This window comes from Python bivittatus, unplaced genomic scaffold (genome assembly GCF_059951505.1).
Source record: "Python bivittatus isolate LINGU-HERP-01145 unplaced genomic scaffold, Pbiv_v1 ctg000070_np1212, whole genome shotgun sequence".
Taxonomy (NCBI): domain Eukaryota; kingdom Metazoa; phylum Chordata; class Lepidosauria; order Squamata; family Pythonidae; genus Python; species Python bivittatus.
In genome coordinates, this window is record NW_028277034.1 from 43,042,172 (window position 1) to 43,057,990 (window position 15,819).

Sequence of the window (15,819 nt, forward strand, 5' to 3'; positions counted from 1 at the left end):
CGTAGTGCAGCTGAGGAAACAAAGAGTGAGAAGCATACTGAAGAGAAGGCTAGGAGAATATTATCTCCTCATTCTGGTCACTGCTTGCATACTTGGAAAGGGTATTTGGATAGGTTACACTAGCAAGGAGGAAGAAGAAACACCACAGTCGGGAGATTCTAGTAGTAAGTAAAGGATCTCCTACAGCTGCCCAAATTTTGGCAGATATCCATAATGCCAATTCTCCTTCATATTTTTTCTGCATGAATAGAAAGTTGAAGAATCACGTGTTTATTTTTTAAAGAATGTGCTCACATAAACAAACAAACAAACAAACATTACACCTCAAAATCTCCATATAGCCTATGACTAGACAAGCTGGGAGATACTAAATTGGGAAAGTTTACCCAGGCAAATTTAATTGCCCACTTTTTCAAACATGAAAAATTGAGTCATAAATAAGAAAGGCATCAATAGGAACATGTCTGAGCTTTTCACATACATCACGAAAGCTAGCATGAATGTGCTGTTCCTTTGTAGTTTGATATGCAACTATTAAATCATGGCTCAATATCTGACACTGAGGAATTTGTTTTCACATTAACCTGAAAGGGTGGCATACCATATGAAAGATACGGTGAAATATACAGTTCTTGATATATGTGCCACCGCCACTGCTAACACCCTGCCAAATAAATCAAAGCTCATAATATATTTGATCATGTAAATTATCAGACTTTCATACAAAATACATGATGTACAAGAGGCACATTCACATGTTATGAATCCTTCACCCCATTCCCCACTGACATTACTCTCATGACACTGGCTTCCCTTCAGGCTGTCACATATTTAGCTCAAATGTCCACAAAAGAGAAGCTGTGTTAGCCTCCAGGACATTGAAAATGTTGACCTTGTCAACGTTATGGAGAAGCCTACATTTTAAGGGAAGCCAGCAGGATTGGAACTCTGTTTCTAACAGAATTTTGACAGTGGGACACAGACACACACACACCCGTTTGAAAGAAGGATGGTCAGAAACTCACTGAATGGAAGTCAGAATCCCATAGAAACTAGGGCAGGAGAAGAGACACAAAATGATTTAATACACTTTTCCCAAGGACTGTCTGGCATCAGGAATTTCTGATATTGGATACACTAGCAGAACTTACTCCACTTTAATTTATTATTCAAATACAATTACAAGTCTTGGTAAAACGGCATTTTTAAAAGGACCCAATATTCAACTGTTACTAACATCAAAATAAACTTTCATAATTAAAAACTGCTGGTCTTCCAGTTCTGCTTACCATCTGAGCCAAAATCAATCTGTGTACATTTTCTGGATCATACAACTTGCATTACATTAATTTTAAAAGTGGAGAACCTGGACAATGGATAAAATATGGCCTGCTTTCCTACACCACTACATGGAAAATATAATAGCCATTAACATTTATTTAAAGCAAAACAATCAACTTTGATTAAAAAAAAAAGACACAGACTATGAGGCAGAGAAATTAAAGGAATGCTGCTTTCCTATATACAGTCACTGTCACTGCCAGTCTGTACTCGTATAATCTCCTTTTAGAAATGTGTCTTTGACAAAATTATATCTAGACATCATATTATTTCCAAGGCATAACAACAAAATATCTGAATGTATCATTAATTCAATTTGTGGAAGACATTATGATTAGCAGATTCCACCCAACCCCAAACACCTGTGCAAAACAGCCAGCACAAGAAGCATATACAGTTTAATTTTAGTTTTCTATTGGAGACTTTTAAACCATACTGATTCAGATGCTTATTTTTGCAATGGTTAGCATCTTAATTTCATGTAAACCTGAAGACATCACAATTCAGAAAAATAAACATAAAATATGGAGTTAAAAAGCAAAATCTCCACCATCCTAAAATAATATAACTGGTATAAGTTGATTTTATATGTTAAGAATTAAAATAATGTGTTATTTCAAACATATACTAAAACCTGTCTGTCTGAAGTTCATCCCCCACCCCCAATTTATGCAATATTCATTTTAAACCTTTATACTAGTGTTTTTCAATCTAATCAACTTTAAGACAAGTGGACTTCAGCTCCCAGAATTCCCCAGCCAGCACTGCTCTATACACATACAGTAAAAAGCCAAGAACTCTATGACTGAATCGGCCTCTTTAATTATTTTAGACTACTTATCTAATTCTAGCCACTAGATGGTGTATGTACAATTTATTTACTGTAGATCACAAATACAGTGCTTAAAAAATTGTGTGTGTTTGTAGATGTGCATGAATGAATATAAAAAAGAGACTCAAATAACTAGCACAAATTCAAAATCACTGCTTCTATCTTAAATTTTACTTTCAACTCCCAGAATTTCCAGGGAACATAATACTTCTCAGAGATGTAATCCAACATATTTAGAGGACACTCAAAACTTACCCTTTAAAATTATAGCAACTTGCAAGGCAGACTTAGAAGCTGATGCTTAAAGGTAAAAGATAAACGGAGAAGTGTAAAGCCCATAAAGCTATTCAGGGTTATGAAGAAGCTTTGTCAGTCACCATCAAAGTTTGTAGGATCAAGATATAAAGGGTCTGAGTTATCAGCACTTGGATCAGACTTCTGCTGATGGCTTGGACTTCTGACCCACTGTTAGTATAGAAGCCACCAGGGGTGGGCTAGGAGGCAGACTAAATTAGAGAGAGAAACAGAGAGAACACACCCAAAATATATAGCTTCCTTGCTTCTGAAACCTATGATCAGGGTGGATGGTATGTCCCAAAATTTATCCTTTAGCTATAAGAGACAGTAGAAGGCTTTCCTAGTGATGCTGTATAAGTCCCTATTAAAAGAGATTATCTGTTACCAAAAATGATGACTTTAAAATTTATTGAGATATTGCTGTCATTCTTGACTCCTTAGAACTAATTGGCTGCTCATTATAAAGATCCTCTATGTGTCTACCTATAGATTAATTCTACCCAATCTACACCTGGCACCTTCCTGATGTTTTGGGACCGTATCTCTCAGAATTATTAACAAAAGATTATGCGAGAGCCGGTTTGGTCTACTGATTAAAGGTGCTGGAATAAAAGTGGGGAGATTGGGAGGTCTAGTCCTGTCTTGGGGACGGAAGCCACCTCAATGACTTTGGGCTGGTCACTTTCTCTCAGCCCTAGGAAGAAGGCAAGGGCAAACCACTTCCCAAAAATTTGCCAAGAAAACTTCATGGATTTGTCCATGTAGCTGCCAAGAATCCTTGAAGGAATGCCCCCTACCCCACCTAAAAAAAAAAAAGTATAGGAATCTTAGCTCCTCTGGAAGGCAGTAGGTTTGCTCTAATCTAATCTACAACCAACAGCTCCAGACATCACCTGGATAGATTTTCAATATACTGCACCTGGTTATCTTTCTCATATGAATCTTGTTGGTAGCATTCATGTTATTCCTCCAGTATTTAACTAACATAGACTTAGAAAAAAATGACATCGACTCCACCTAAATACCTTCTTTTAATTCTCCACATGCTTGTACTTCCATTTTTCTTCCTTGCTCTTGCCTGTCTTCCCACCTTAATTTAGGCATTAGTAGCTACCATATTTCTTAAGTTGGCACCAAGAAAGAGCTTATAAGCCACAATTCCTCAAAGGTTTTCTATTAATAATTAGCTAGATTTTTCCATTATAATGAATCTCATTTCAAAATGAAGCAGCCTTCAAAAGCTTGCAACAGAACTCTCTCCAGGTCGCTTTGCTTTCTCTAACCTTCTTGACTTTGCCAACGTATTTGACTTGCCAAACTTGATTTACCAGCAGAATACCAAGTATAAACATGGAAATCGCATTTCAAAAGATTAACAAACATCAATGGCCAGGCAAATGATTGCAGGGCAATAACATGTGATGGAATATGGTTACTTCTTGCACACAATCATCCATGGTCATCTGTTATATTTTGCTAATTAACAATGTAGTGTGAAAAGCCAGAAAACAAATGATGGAAAACTAAGAAAATGATTATATATTGTCACTGGGAACGAAGGTATAGTCACCTAACTAATACAGAAACTGATATGTAATTTTCCACGTCAAGGCACAGGGACAATGTGCTTGTTAATTAAAAGTCATACTTTATACTTTACACTTTCTACTTCTGGAAGCAGGGAGATATGTAATAAATAACCACAACTCACTGGTTTATTTCAGTTTTCAACAAAAGCCAGGTCCTGCTTCAATGCTTTGGCACTAAGCAAAGGATATGCTGACCTTCAGGGTAGGGAAAGAAGTTTTTAAACATATGGGTTTATAGTAGCATGATCTGGACCATGAAGGATATAGAAACATAAGGATAACTGGACTCCTGCTGAGTGAAAAGGGGCAATTTATCTTCACAAATCAAAGTGCCTGCCTCAAAAGGGTATTCACACCACCTATTTTTATCTTCCTGATTTCTATATGACTTTGATGCCTTATGAACAGAATAATTCTTCTACTTTCTCACTTATATTCTTAGCATTTTGACAAAATAACAATTTGGAAATATTTTAAAATTAAACTTCAAGTTAAACGTTTCACTTTTACACGTTTTTTCACTTTTAAATATGTTTTTAAAATTTCACCTTTAAATATTTTTAAATGAGATCCCAAAATGCTTGTAAATTACTAGTGGATATTGGGACTTTTTTTAAAATCTATCAATCCAAAGCAGGAAAGCTAATTGACCTTTTCACTATTTTAATTCAGTTGGATCTGAAAGCCACTGGGAAGAGATTCCCCAACAAAATGCAAATGGTTGTTACTATGTGTGAGCCCAACTAAAGTTTCAACCAATATATGCATTGATTTAACCATGCAGGGATGACAAGTACAATGTGAATAGTCATTCCTTTCCAACCGCCAGTACCATGCATTCATGACAGGTCCTGGATGAAACTCATCAACTTTTAACTCTGTCCTAACAAGAATTATCCCATCTTTTAAATAGTTCCAAGGTGGAACAAGGCTTCATTTCCATTATGTTCTTTCCCTTGGGCCCACACAAAGAGAAAACCAGTCCAATTAATTGGGAGGGTGGTCATGTATTTTGTGTGAAAGTCTGCCAGGTTTTTTGGGGGGGGGGGACATCAAGTCATTCTTGACTCCTGACAACTGCCTGGATGCGTCCATGCAGTTTTCTTGGCAACATTTTCAGAAGTGGCTTGCTACTGTCTTCTTCCTTGGGGCTGAGAAATACTGACTGGTCCAAACTCACCAAGATGGCTTTATGCCTAATGGAGAACTAGAACTCAACAGCTCCCCAGTTTGAAGCCGGGTGCCTAAACCACTATACCAAAGAGTCCTTTTAAAATACTGCACTACATTTGCAAATAATATCTAGTAGGCAATCAGATGCACTAAAGTATTGGGAAACAAAGAATATCACACATTCTAACACAATTTGATGAAACTCTGTTGAGTTTATCTTTGTTTCAAAGTATGCATTACAAAAGAAACAGGATTGTTAAAAAAGATATTCCCAAGGGGTGATAATTCCAATACTTATCTTATGAGGACACCTAATATAATGTTCTCGTCTCTACTTTCCCTTTTTGCAAGTTAAGAGCTTTGTATTCAATTAGGTTGACAAGCCAGTTATGACCCAATCTAGAAACGATAGCTCTTGACTTGCTTATTAGATATGCTGTTACATCCAGGCAATATTGATAGAAATATATAACATCATGACATTACATTAAAAAAAAAATGTTATTACATGTTACAGTTTGTAATGTTAATACACATAGTCCTTGAGTTATGACCATTTGTTCAGCAACTGTTCAAAGTTACGGCAGCATTGAATGAAGGGACTTATGACCATTTCCCGAAGTTACGGCATTGTAGTGCCCCTGCAGTCACGTGATCAAAATTCAGCTGCTTGGCAGCCTGCCCGCACTTATGACCAGAAAGGTGCTTCAACTCCCTCCACCCAACTATCTCCCCCAATCTATGCCCTTTTGGGCCCCTGCACTCTGCAGCCCCTGCCATCCTATGTGATCTCTGTCATCTTCTTGTTCACGCTGCTGACCAAGCATCCCTGCCTCGCCCTTTGCAAGGCAGCTGCTGGCTGCATGAGATTTTCTTCCCAAGGTCACATACAGCAGTTTCCTAGTGAGATGTGGGGAAGATGGCCTCACGTACCAGCAGCTGCCTCCTGAAGGGGGGCAAAACTCCTTATCAGCAGCGGGAGCAAGAAGACACCAAAGGTCAGCTGGGGTGGCAGAGTGCAGGACAGGGTGGCGACTGCAACTGGGGCAGCTTTCGCTCTGTGCTACTGGGGCTTCCCAGATGCAGTGGCTTTGCGCCACACTGCTGGGCCAGGCTGAGATAGCTGAGGCTTCCAGGGGCAGCTGTGGCTTCATGCTGCACTGAGATTCTGGGGCTTCTAGCCAGGGTGGGCAGGGTGTAGGGTGGGCAAAAGGGCAGAGATGGGGGGGAATAGGCAGTTGGGGGGAACTGAAGGGGAGGCAGTCCCTTACCTTACCAAGGTTCTGGGCTGGAAGGGAGCAAGCCAGGAATGGCTTGGATTGGGGTGGGTCCTCCCCTAACAACCCGCACGTCTTGGGGTTACAACAGCAACCAGGACTGCAGTCGCTAAATGATACAATCATCTGTTGTCGTGCTTTACAACCGCATTGTTTAGCAACGGAAATTCCAGTCCCAATTGTGGTTGTAAGTTGAGGGCTACCTGTATACTGTTGTTTCAAGCAGTCCCATTTTTGAGATAAAAGACAATTTTGTACTCAAGTTCCACAACACCTTGAGAAGAAAAGATCTGGAATATGAAAAGCTTTTAAAACTTCCTTTAATTGCAGTTAAAATTTGTATTCTGTAGAAAGTTTTCAGAAAGCTGTTGTACAAATTTATAATGTATTACAATTCTTCTGACTTATCACTGACAAATTGTCACTCATGACATTTTAAGATGCTGTATCACAGCTATTAATGGTGTTAACTTCTTCTTGTTTAATAAGACTGTGAGCTTGGAAACAGATTTTGTTCTTCATTTTATCTTATGTAAGAGCCTTAAATATATAGAAAATAAATGTATAAATAGTTAAGAAAAAATGTGAGAAACACAGTGATTTATTCAATTGATGGAAAATCAATATGCATTCAACTGAAAACAAGAACAGCATCAGCATTATAAAAATACTAGAGATACTAAGAAAAAAAATTCTTTTGAAATGAATTGCTCAGCATTAGAACCCAGTAGAGAGATTTTTGTGTTGAATCAAGGACGAGTACAATGAACTTATGTGTTGAGTAGCCGGAGGGAACTAGTAGCTCCAAATTGGCTTTGAGGCACTTACAGGGTTTACATGCAACTGCACTCTACACAATTCTGAGTTAAGGGCATAAGTGAGATTTAAAGAAGCAATTCCCCAGCTCATATGTTTAACCACTACACAACCCCACTTTTCACATGATAAAAATACATCATCTGACGCTGAATGTGATAAAGATCATTAGCTTCATTTCTATGCATTCTCTCTATATGCGGCTTGGCTCTAGGACAGTATATATAAACAAAATCAGACAATTTATTTCGCATCTGAGACAAAAGAAAAAAATCCATGACAGCCTCACTCCTCCTTACTAACAAAAATACAATAATATAACTAACAATAATTCACAACAACATGCTTTCTGAATATAGTCTAAAACACTTGCGCGATTAAGAGATTTTAAGTGGCTTCTCTCCCACAGTGATACGTATACATAAATTTTATTAGCCTTGTCTTTTGGCATAAGCCTTCCTGTAGAAAGTAGATTCCTTGCAACAGCCTATATAATGAAGTCACTTTTTCCCCCCTCCAAAATCACTATAACTGGACTGTTCTTCCAGTCCTTTAGGGTCAATTTATATTAGCACTATTGACAAGACAAGACCCACAAATGATGCAAGACATGCAGACTCATTTGTTTAAACCCAGTTTAGTCTTAATCAAATATGAAACACGCTGGCAAGTGGCTGAATCAAGCAAGAGAAAAACGCACGCAAGGGAATGATGGAATCCTTACAGTCATCACTTATTCTCTTCTGAAGATTATTTTTTCCTGCCAAGCTCACTGGAGTTTGGATGAAAAGAAAATATAGCTGGAAAATAAACTAATGGCATTTGGGACATTATCCCCAGCTGCATAACATTTGATTTTTTTAAAAACTGATATTTGATGTGTGATTTCGGTAAATCTAAGAGAATGTATGGCTATATACTGTTATGACTTCACATATGTATTGGGTTCACTAATTGTGTTCAGCCATGGTTTACTAAATAAGCCACAAGCTGTCAGAGAACCATAGTTTACACAGTACAATGGCCAATTGTACCCACTGCACTAAAGCAAAAGCAACAAAACCATACTGTGTGGCTTAATATACAAATACAGCCATAGCTTAGGCAAAACACCATAAGGAATATTACCGTCCATTCACCCAATACATAAATAGGCTAAGATTTATTTCATTTCAATCCTACACTTTTTAAAAGGTTAAGACTACCATATCTGGGCTCCAAAACTCCAAATGAACCCAAGGGGGCTGAAAAGAGTAGTTTTTTATATATCTTTGCTGCCATCTAGCTACTGCCTGGATTTTTCCAGTCCAGATATGGTGGCCTTTTACAAGAGCCTGGATGCACCAGAAGATATGCAAAAGAATGACGGTCTGAACAGATACCTGAACAGAAACTACAAAGTGGTCAGCGTAAGAAAATACTTTTCAGCCAATAGAGCTTTCACACAATAATTCCATGAATGGAAACAACTGCACTATACAACAAAACCCACAAAGGAAGCTCTCTTCACACAAACAGCGGCAAGCAAACAGAATGCTAGCTACTAATCACAGAAATCGCTTTTTGTAGCAAAGTCCTATGCATCCAGTCACTCAAAGCTCCTCATTGTAAGTGAAGAAGTGAAAACAAATAAACCAAAAACAGTGGTTACGTACCTTCACAATCTTTCCTTTAGCCAATTTCTCCCACAAAGCTGGTGGGATATTGTTCGCCTTAATCATAAGAAGCCCTTTAAACCTAATAGAGGAAAAGAACATAGGTTTAACCACAAATAAATAGAAGAAAAACAAAGCATTGCTCCAAATCCAAGTTGAACTTCAGTCCATGATTGCTTTTGATTCCATTTCATCATATATGTGTGTCTCTCCTCTTTTCTAGAACTGCTATATCCTGGTCTATAAATATTAGCTCCAGGCACTTGCTCCCTCCTTCACTTGCACATGGGACTGGTCTGCGTTATTGTATACCTTGGTATTACTTGGTGGCCAAGGCTCTCAGCTGCTCAGACAAAGGCATGAATTGGCTCCCTACCTGCCACTTTCTGCCAGACTGGAAATACCATTTTGCTGCCAGTTTTACAGAGGCTGTAGGCCTTTTCCTGAAGACTCGGATCAGGCACAGAAGACTAATTATAAGAAAGAAAGCTCTGTGGGGGGAGGGGGGAAAAAAAGAAAGCAGAGGAGGTAGAGAAAACTAGCTATTCTCCAATTCTCTTTGCAGCTTTACATATATAAATATTATTCAATGAGGCTCATAAAATCTAATTGACGCATGATGTCACTGTCAACATGGCAGATAGACAGATAGATAGAAAATATATGTAAGCATGTGTGTGTATTCCATCTTTGCTTCCTATTTTTTAAAATACCTCACCAACTGAGAACTCAAAAGCTGACACCATCTTTTCTGCCTTAAGGATTGATCTTGTAAAACTATTAATCAGCTATGGACTTTGCCAAAACATCACAGTTTTATGATTACTTTTTCTTTTCCAAAAGTATTTCAAAAAGTCCCTCTCTTCACACTTTTTTCCCCTAGCATGCCAATGAAATCTGCTTAATTTCATTAATTTTTATTGAAGATTATACAGATAAATATACAAACTACAAAAGATAAAAAGATAAAAATAAAAAGGTGCAGGAAAAAAAATAAAAACAGAAAACAGAAAGAAGTAACCTCCCCCTTCATCCTCAGTAAGTATACTTAACGTTAACAATTTATCACCATCTCTTAAAATACAACAAGCAATCTCTTCATCCCAAATACCTCCATCTCATTCTCCTTAAACAGATCTCTAAAGCATCACTCTATCTCAATCAGTAGAAGTCCATTAAGGGTTATCAGAAATAACAACTCTTACAAACTGTATCTAATAAACCTAGTTTAAATCCTTCCCTTACATTTATTAATCAAATATACTTTAAATGCAACAAAACAAGAGAATTCTCTTCATCTCTTAAAGATACACATAATCTTTAAAACATTGTCATTTGGTCCTAGTCAGCAAAAATCCACTTAACATTACTAGAAACAGCAACCTGTCCATTTCAACCTTGATCAAATAAACCAACTTTGTATTCTTTTCTCTTTCTTCCGACAACATTTAATCCCCCCTAGCATGTGTTTTCTTTTGAAGTTCTCTCAAAGTCATTGACAACTTTAACAAGCCCCTTTTGCAAATCCACTATAAAAAGAATATCCAAGTTGCTCTTCATATTCTCAGTAACCCTTCTCACAAATCATTGACAATTTTAACAAGCCCCCTTTGTAAGTCCCATATAAAAAGATTCTCCACATCACTCTTCTGGTTTTTTATGCCTTTTTTAATTGTTAGAACATCAGCCACTTTCATTTGTGTATCCAATATTTCATATTTTTGTTTTAAAGAAAAGACCAATTTCAGTCTTATCTAATGAAACTTGTTCTTCTTCCATGACACTATCTAGTTTATCATATCAGATATCTTTGAAAGTATTTTCTGAATCCAATAATCATTCTCTTTCATCAGATCCACTGATGTATTTGTTTCTACTGCCCCCTAGTGACCAGCCTTCAAAGTCATCTGTTATCTGTTATCAGTTATTTTTCCTCCCAAGTATAAACATAGAAAGTTTCCCACGGGCAAGATTCAATGAATTTCAAGGCCTTAATTCGAGTCCATCTGAGCCCTTAGTCCATTTAAAATTTATAAAATCAACACTCCAATCACCCTTTTGCTAAATATTCCATTTTTAAAATTTTTTTAAAATTAAGCAAAAAAACCCCCCCTTAAATTCATAATTAAAACCTTTCTTAAAGGATTAAAGAAGATTCACCCAGTGAATACGATAAAACTTGCCATTCCAAAGGTTCTCAATCTTTAAAAAGCAATAAAAAATAATTAAGTCCAAAGGGATTAAAAGGTTTGGTTTGCTTGAACTTACAATCCATTTAGGCTACATTGACAGCTATAGCTTGATGGCATCTCGCAACTCCCAGCTGTTTGCAAGCAACCGCAAAAAACTTGGTTCCTGCCATTTACTCACAAGAAAACAGCTCTCAGGAGTACATATGGGTGATCTAAAGATCTCTCCTTTCTCTGGAGATATTTCAGTGGTCTGGATCCTGTCTCCAGCTGTCCGCAGGGCATCAGTTCACCATTCACACTTTCTAAATAGCAACAAGATATAGTGACCCAGAACATTTCTTTCATATTATAATGAAATCTAGTGCAATGCACAGGTCCATATTGGCCACTAAACCCCAAAGATCTCAAAGATTTTATCTGTGAAATAATGGATAATTGCAGTTGTTTCTGTTGTATTCCAAGTCTGTATTGCAACACAACTTTGCTCAATCAGATGCCTTCCAGGTGTGCCAGACTACAACCACTATTATCCCCAACCAACATATCTCTTTTGGTCATGACTGTCAGCCCTTTGAGGTCAAGAAACAGGCTTATCAGGGGTTCTAGGAATGTTCTTTACTGTGGCAAAGTAGAATAACCAAATCCTGAAAGCCCATTCAAGTTGCTCTTTGTCCCATTTTATACAAAACAAAAATCAAGCAGTAACTTCTCTCTTGCCCAGGACTGTGTAATCTTTTCTACAAATCCCCCCTTAACTCATTCCTTCTCTATTCCTGAGGTTAGCTCTACATTCCTTTACAATGTCTCCTTAGAAATCACAAAAGTTACATCCAAAACACTTGAAGGACACCAAATTAGGGAGAAACTGCTTTGCATCTAGTGTGGGCACATCTGTACCTGACAGTGGCTCCTTAACGAAGACACTACTTTTCCTGGCTCACAATGTGAATTTATATATACTTTTTATTAAGAAGTTTTTTTATAATAGTAAAATATAATACAAGCTAAACTTAAAGAAAAGAGAAGTAAAAAGTGCAAGGAAAAAAAGAGAAAAATAGGAATATAAGGAAAGAGAAAAGAAATATCGAAAGAAGTGACTTCCAACCTTTATCACAAGAAGTATAAACAAATTTAGTGACTCTTCACCCCCTCTAAGGTTACAAACAATTATCTCTTCATCCCATATCCCATCTTTTATTTATAAACAAATCCAAAAAAACATTTTTTTTCAATTCTGGTGTCAGCAGAAAGTCTGTAAAGGGTCACTGGAGGTAACATATTGTGTTTTAATCTTGATCAAATAAAACAACTTTATATTTCTCCCTTTTACTTCTAATAGTCTTGATCTTTATGGCATTCAAACATTGTTATAGGATTGATATAACATTGATTTCTCTTCATTTCTTCTTTGTCCGATCACACAGAATTCTTCAAGACTTTAACAAGCCTCTTTTATAAATCCAGGTCACTGTCTTGGTTTGTATTTCCCTTTTAAATGTTAAAGCCTCAGCCAATTTCTTTTGTAGATCCAGTGAAACATCAATTCTTTCTATGTCTGCAGTACCGTTTCAATTCCACTGTGGTGTATCATGACCCAATCTCTATAATACTCCTTATGGCATTCCCTCACTTCAGTTTTACCCCTAAATCCTTTTATAACTTTAATTCTTAATTCCAGACTGGAGGCTTATTGTTTATCCCTCTTAACCTGCTTCCAAAATGTTTTATTTCTCTCAAAACTGCATGTTCTTTGCTTCTTTTAATCTTTGCTCGTTTTGAGAATAAATGGAAAACTTAGCAAATGGTTTATCATTAAAGCAAGGAGTATTTCAGGGCTATGCAATGTCCCCTTGGTTGCTTGTGATGACGTTAATGATGTTTTAGTTGGGGACAAGAATGTAAGAGTACTTCTGTATGCAGACGATGCTGTGTTCCTGTCTGAGAACTTCAATGGTTTTCAGCAAATATTAAATAGATTACATAGCTTATATAATTCAAGGAGGAGTATACATTTGAAAATACATCAGAACTTATGGATTTGATAGAAGTAAATGATTGTAAATTATATGCAAATGTAAAAGCAACAACTACAACTACAACACAGCAAGTGGATGGATTTCTGAATCCTGGTAGAATGTTTACAAAAAATGGAGGAAAGGATTTAGAAATGTTAAGATGTTCAAGTGCTGATAGAAAAGTGGGTATTGTATCTGGCCTGTTTCAAGGAATAGATGTTTACTGAAAGAAGTGCAAATGGCTGTGTATAAAGGAATGTTTCTGCCCATTTTAACAAGGAAGTGAGAAGAGTTGGGCATGTAAGGAGAAACAGACAAACTGGATGCAGTGGAAATGGGGTGTGATAAAAGAACATAATCAGAATGAATAATTAAATTAGCATAAATTAAATAGCAACAAATAAAGTGGGTTGAGTACAGAAGTAAGTGATCAGTATGAAGGAAGCACACTGAGGGGCTTGGTCATACAGAGAGAATAGATGTCTATTGAATTGCAAAACAAATATATGAAGGAAAGGTGAACGGGCCAAGATGAAGGAAAAAGAATGAGAATGTCATGGCTGGGTGGCATTGAAGAGATGCTCCAAAAAAGAGAGGTAAGAGGTTTAAAAGCAAAGTACAATGTATGAAGTGGTGTGTGAACATGGAAGTAGTGTGACTTGCAGGGATAGAAATGTATGGACAGCTAGGAAATGTATAGCATAGTTATAAACTAGTTTTAGCTATATTTTTCTTTTTTAAAAAATCCTTAGCTTATTACTTTTTATTCCTTTTTGGCACTTTGCATAATACTGATTACAACAAAACAGAATAGCATGATGGGTAAGTAGGTAGGTATGTACTATAGATCTTCTATATATATGTTTTACGCGTGACCAATCTGTCTCATAAAAGATAAACTGTGATCTCGACTAGGTTCTCTGAGAGGGAAGGAGACAGCGATCACTACTAGTGGGGTAGAGAAGTGGCATTTTCTCTACAGTGCAATTTCTTGCAATTTCTTTAAAGTTTCCTTCCTCCATGCAAGAAGTGTCTTTTCTAGGATACTTGGAATTTCTCTGAAATTTCACTTAATTCGTTGTTAGAAGTGGCAGAAGGGCTACTGCTGGTGTTGTTGCTTTCTCTTATACACATTTCCATCATTCTGGAGCTCCCTGGCTGCCTATACTTCTTATTCTGCAGAAGCCAGTGGGAGAAATTTGCTCATGATGTCTCTTCTTGGAATTCAGTGGAAGCATGGAAACCAAGGAGGCAACAGACTGAAGGGATCCTAATGCTATGAAAGACATGTAAATATGCTGCTTCATCACTAAATAAGGGCAAAAGCCCTACAGTACACACATCAAATTCCACAACAATTATCTTCTGAAATAAATTTCAAAAGCAAATTCTTTTTCATTGCATTGCAAGATAGAGAAAATGGCAGAATAATTTTTCTTCATGGCACTAATTATTATTATTTTTACCCATTTGCTTGTATGCCAATAAGTGCAGACAGAGATGAAGGTAAAACCCTACCCGAGTGAGCTTATGATAAAAGGGTTGTGCAATAGGAAATGAGAAAAGAATAAAGCCTCTCTTGTCAATACTGGTTGTGGATATGAGTGAATGAGTTTTCAAGGGTGTGTCAACATTCATATACCAGCTCCACCAACTTTATTGTCCCCAAAGCATTCCATCTCATATTGATCTGTCTCAAATAATAATCAGTATTATTGATCCTGTGATTTCCTTTCCTCCTCCTCTGGCATCACACGCTCAAAGTATGTGAGTTTCTAATTGCTGATCATTATCTCAAGGGAACTGCTAACCGGAGATATAAATTGCATGTACTTTTATGCAGATAATGCCATGTTGTTGGCAGACAACCCAAATGAGGTGTAGTGGACTTAGACTGTATTATGTAACAAAGAGTATGGATCTAAAAATAAATGTTATCAAACACCATTTGACATGAAAAATGGAGCAATCAGTTGAAAGTTATACATAAGTAGCAGGAAACCAGCAAGAAAATTTGTGTACATTGGAAGAATGATGCTAAAGATGGGGAAATGGATAAACAAATTTTATGAGTTGTGACTTCTGCTCGAAAAGAATTGGTTATTATATGGCTTGTTGCATACAATAATTGTTAAAAGAACTGAAAATGGCTGTGTATAAGAGCAATCAATTGCACATTTTCTAATGTGGAAGTGAGCATTGTATATATGAGGGAAAATAATTGAATGCAGTGGGAATGTATAAATACATGTAGTAAAATGAAAAGAAAGATGCTCAAGAGTGAATGGTGCTGAATCAATGTAAACTGAATACTAAAGTGAGTGATCAGTACAACATCAGCATGTTAAGTGGTTTTGTCATATAGAGAGAATGAAAAGAAAACTGAATTGCAAAACAAGAATATGAAGGAAAACTGATGGAAAAGAAAAGATGAAAACAAGGGGGGAAACAAGAAAAAGATGTGGATAAATGAAGTTGATGATATCCTCTAAAAGTGAGAGTTGAGAACACAAGAACAAAAGGTAATGTATAAATTGTTGCATAGGCATGGTGAAGGGTATTTTAGGCACAAGGATATTTTACAAGGACAGAAGCAGGCAATTCCCATCAGACAGAAACATAGAGCAAGTCC

The 15,819-nt window shown here is 36.9% G+C and overlaps 1 protein-coding gene across 1 annotated transcript in view; it reads right to left on the minus strand.

Annotated features, from left to right (window-relative positions):
* Positions 1-9,062, minus strand: part of BMPR1B (bone morphogenetic protein receptor type 1B) — a 141,700-nt gene extending 132,638 nt beyond the window's left edge. Inside the window, exon 1 of the mRNA XM_088133038.1 lies at positions 8,981-9,062. The gene's annotated coding sequence lies outside the window, so the exon portion shown is untranslated. The remainder of the gene's footprint in view (positions 1-8,980) is intronic.
* Positions 9,063-15,819: the final 6,757 nt, after the last annotated feature.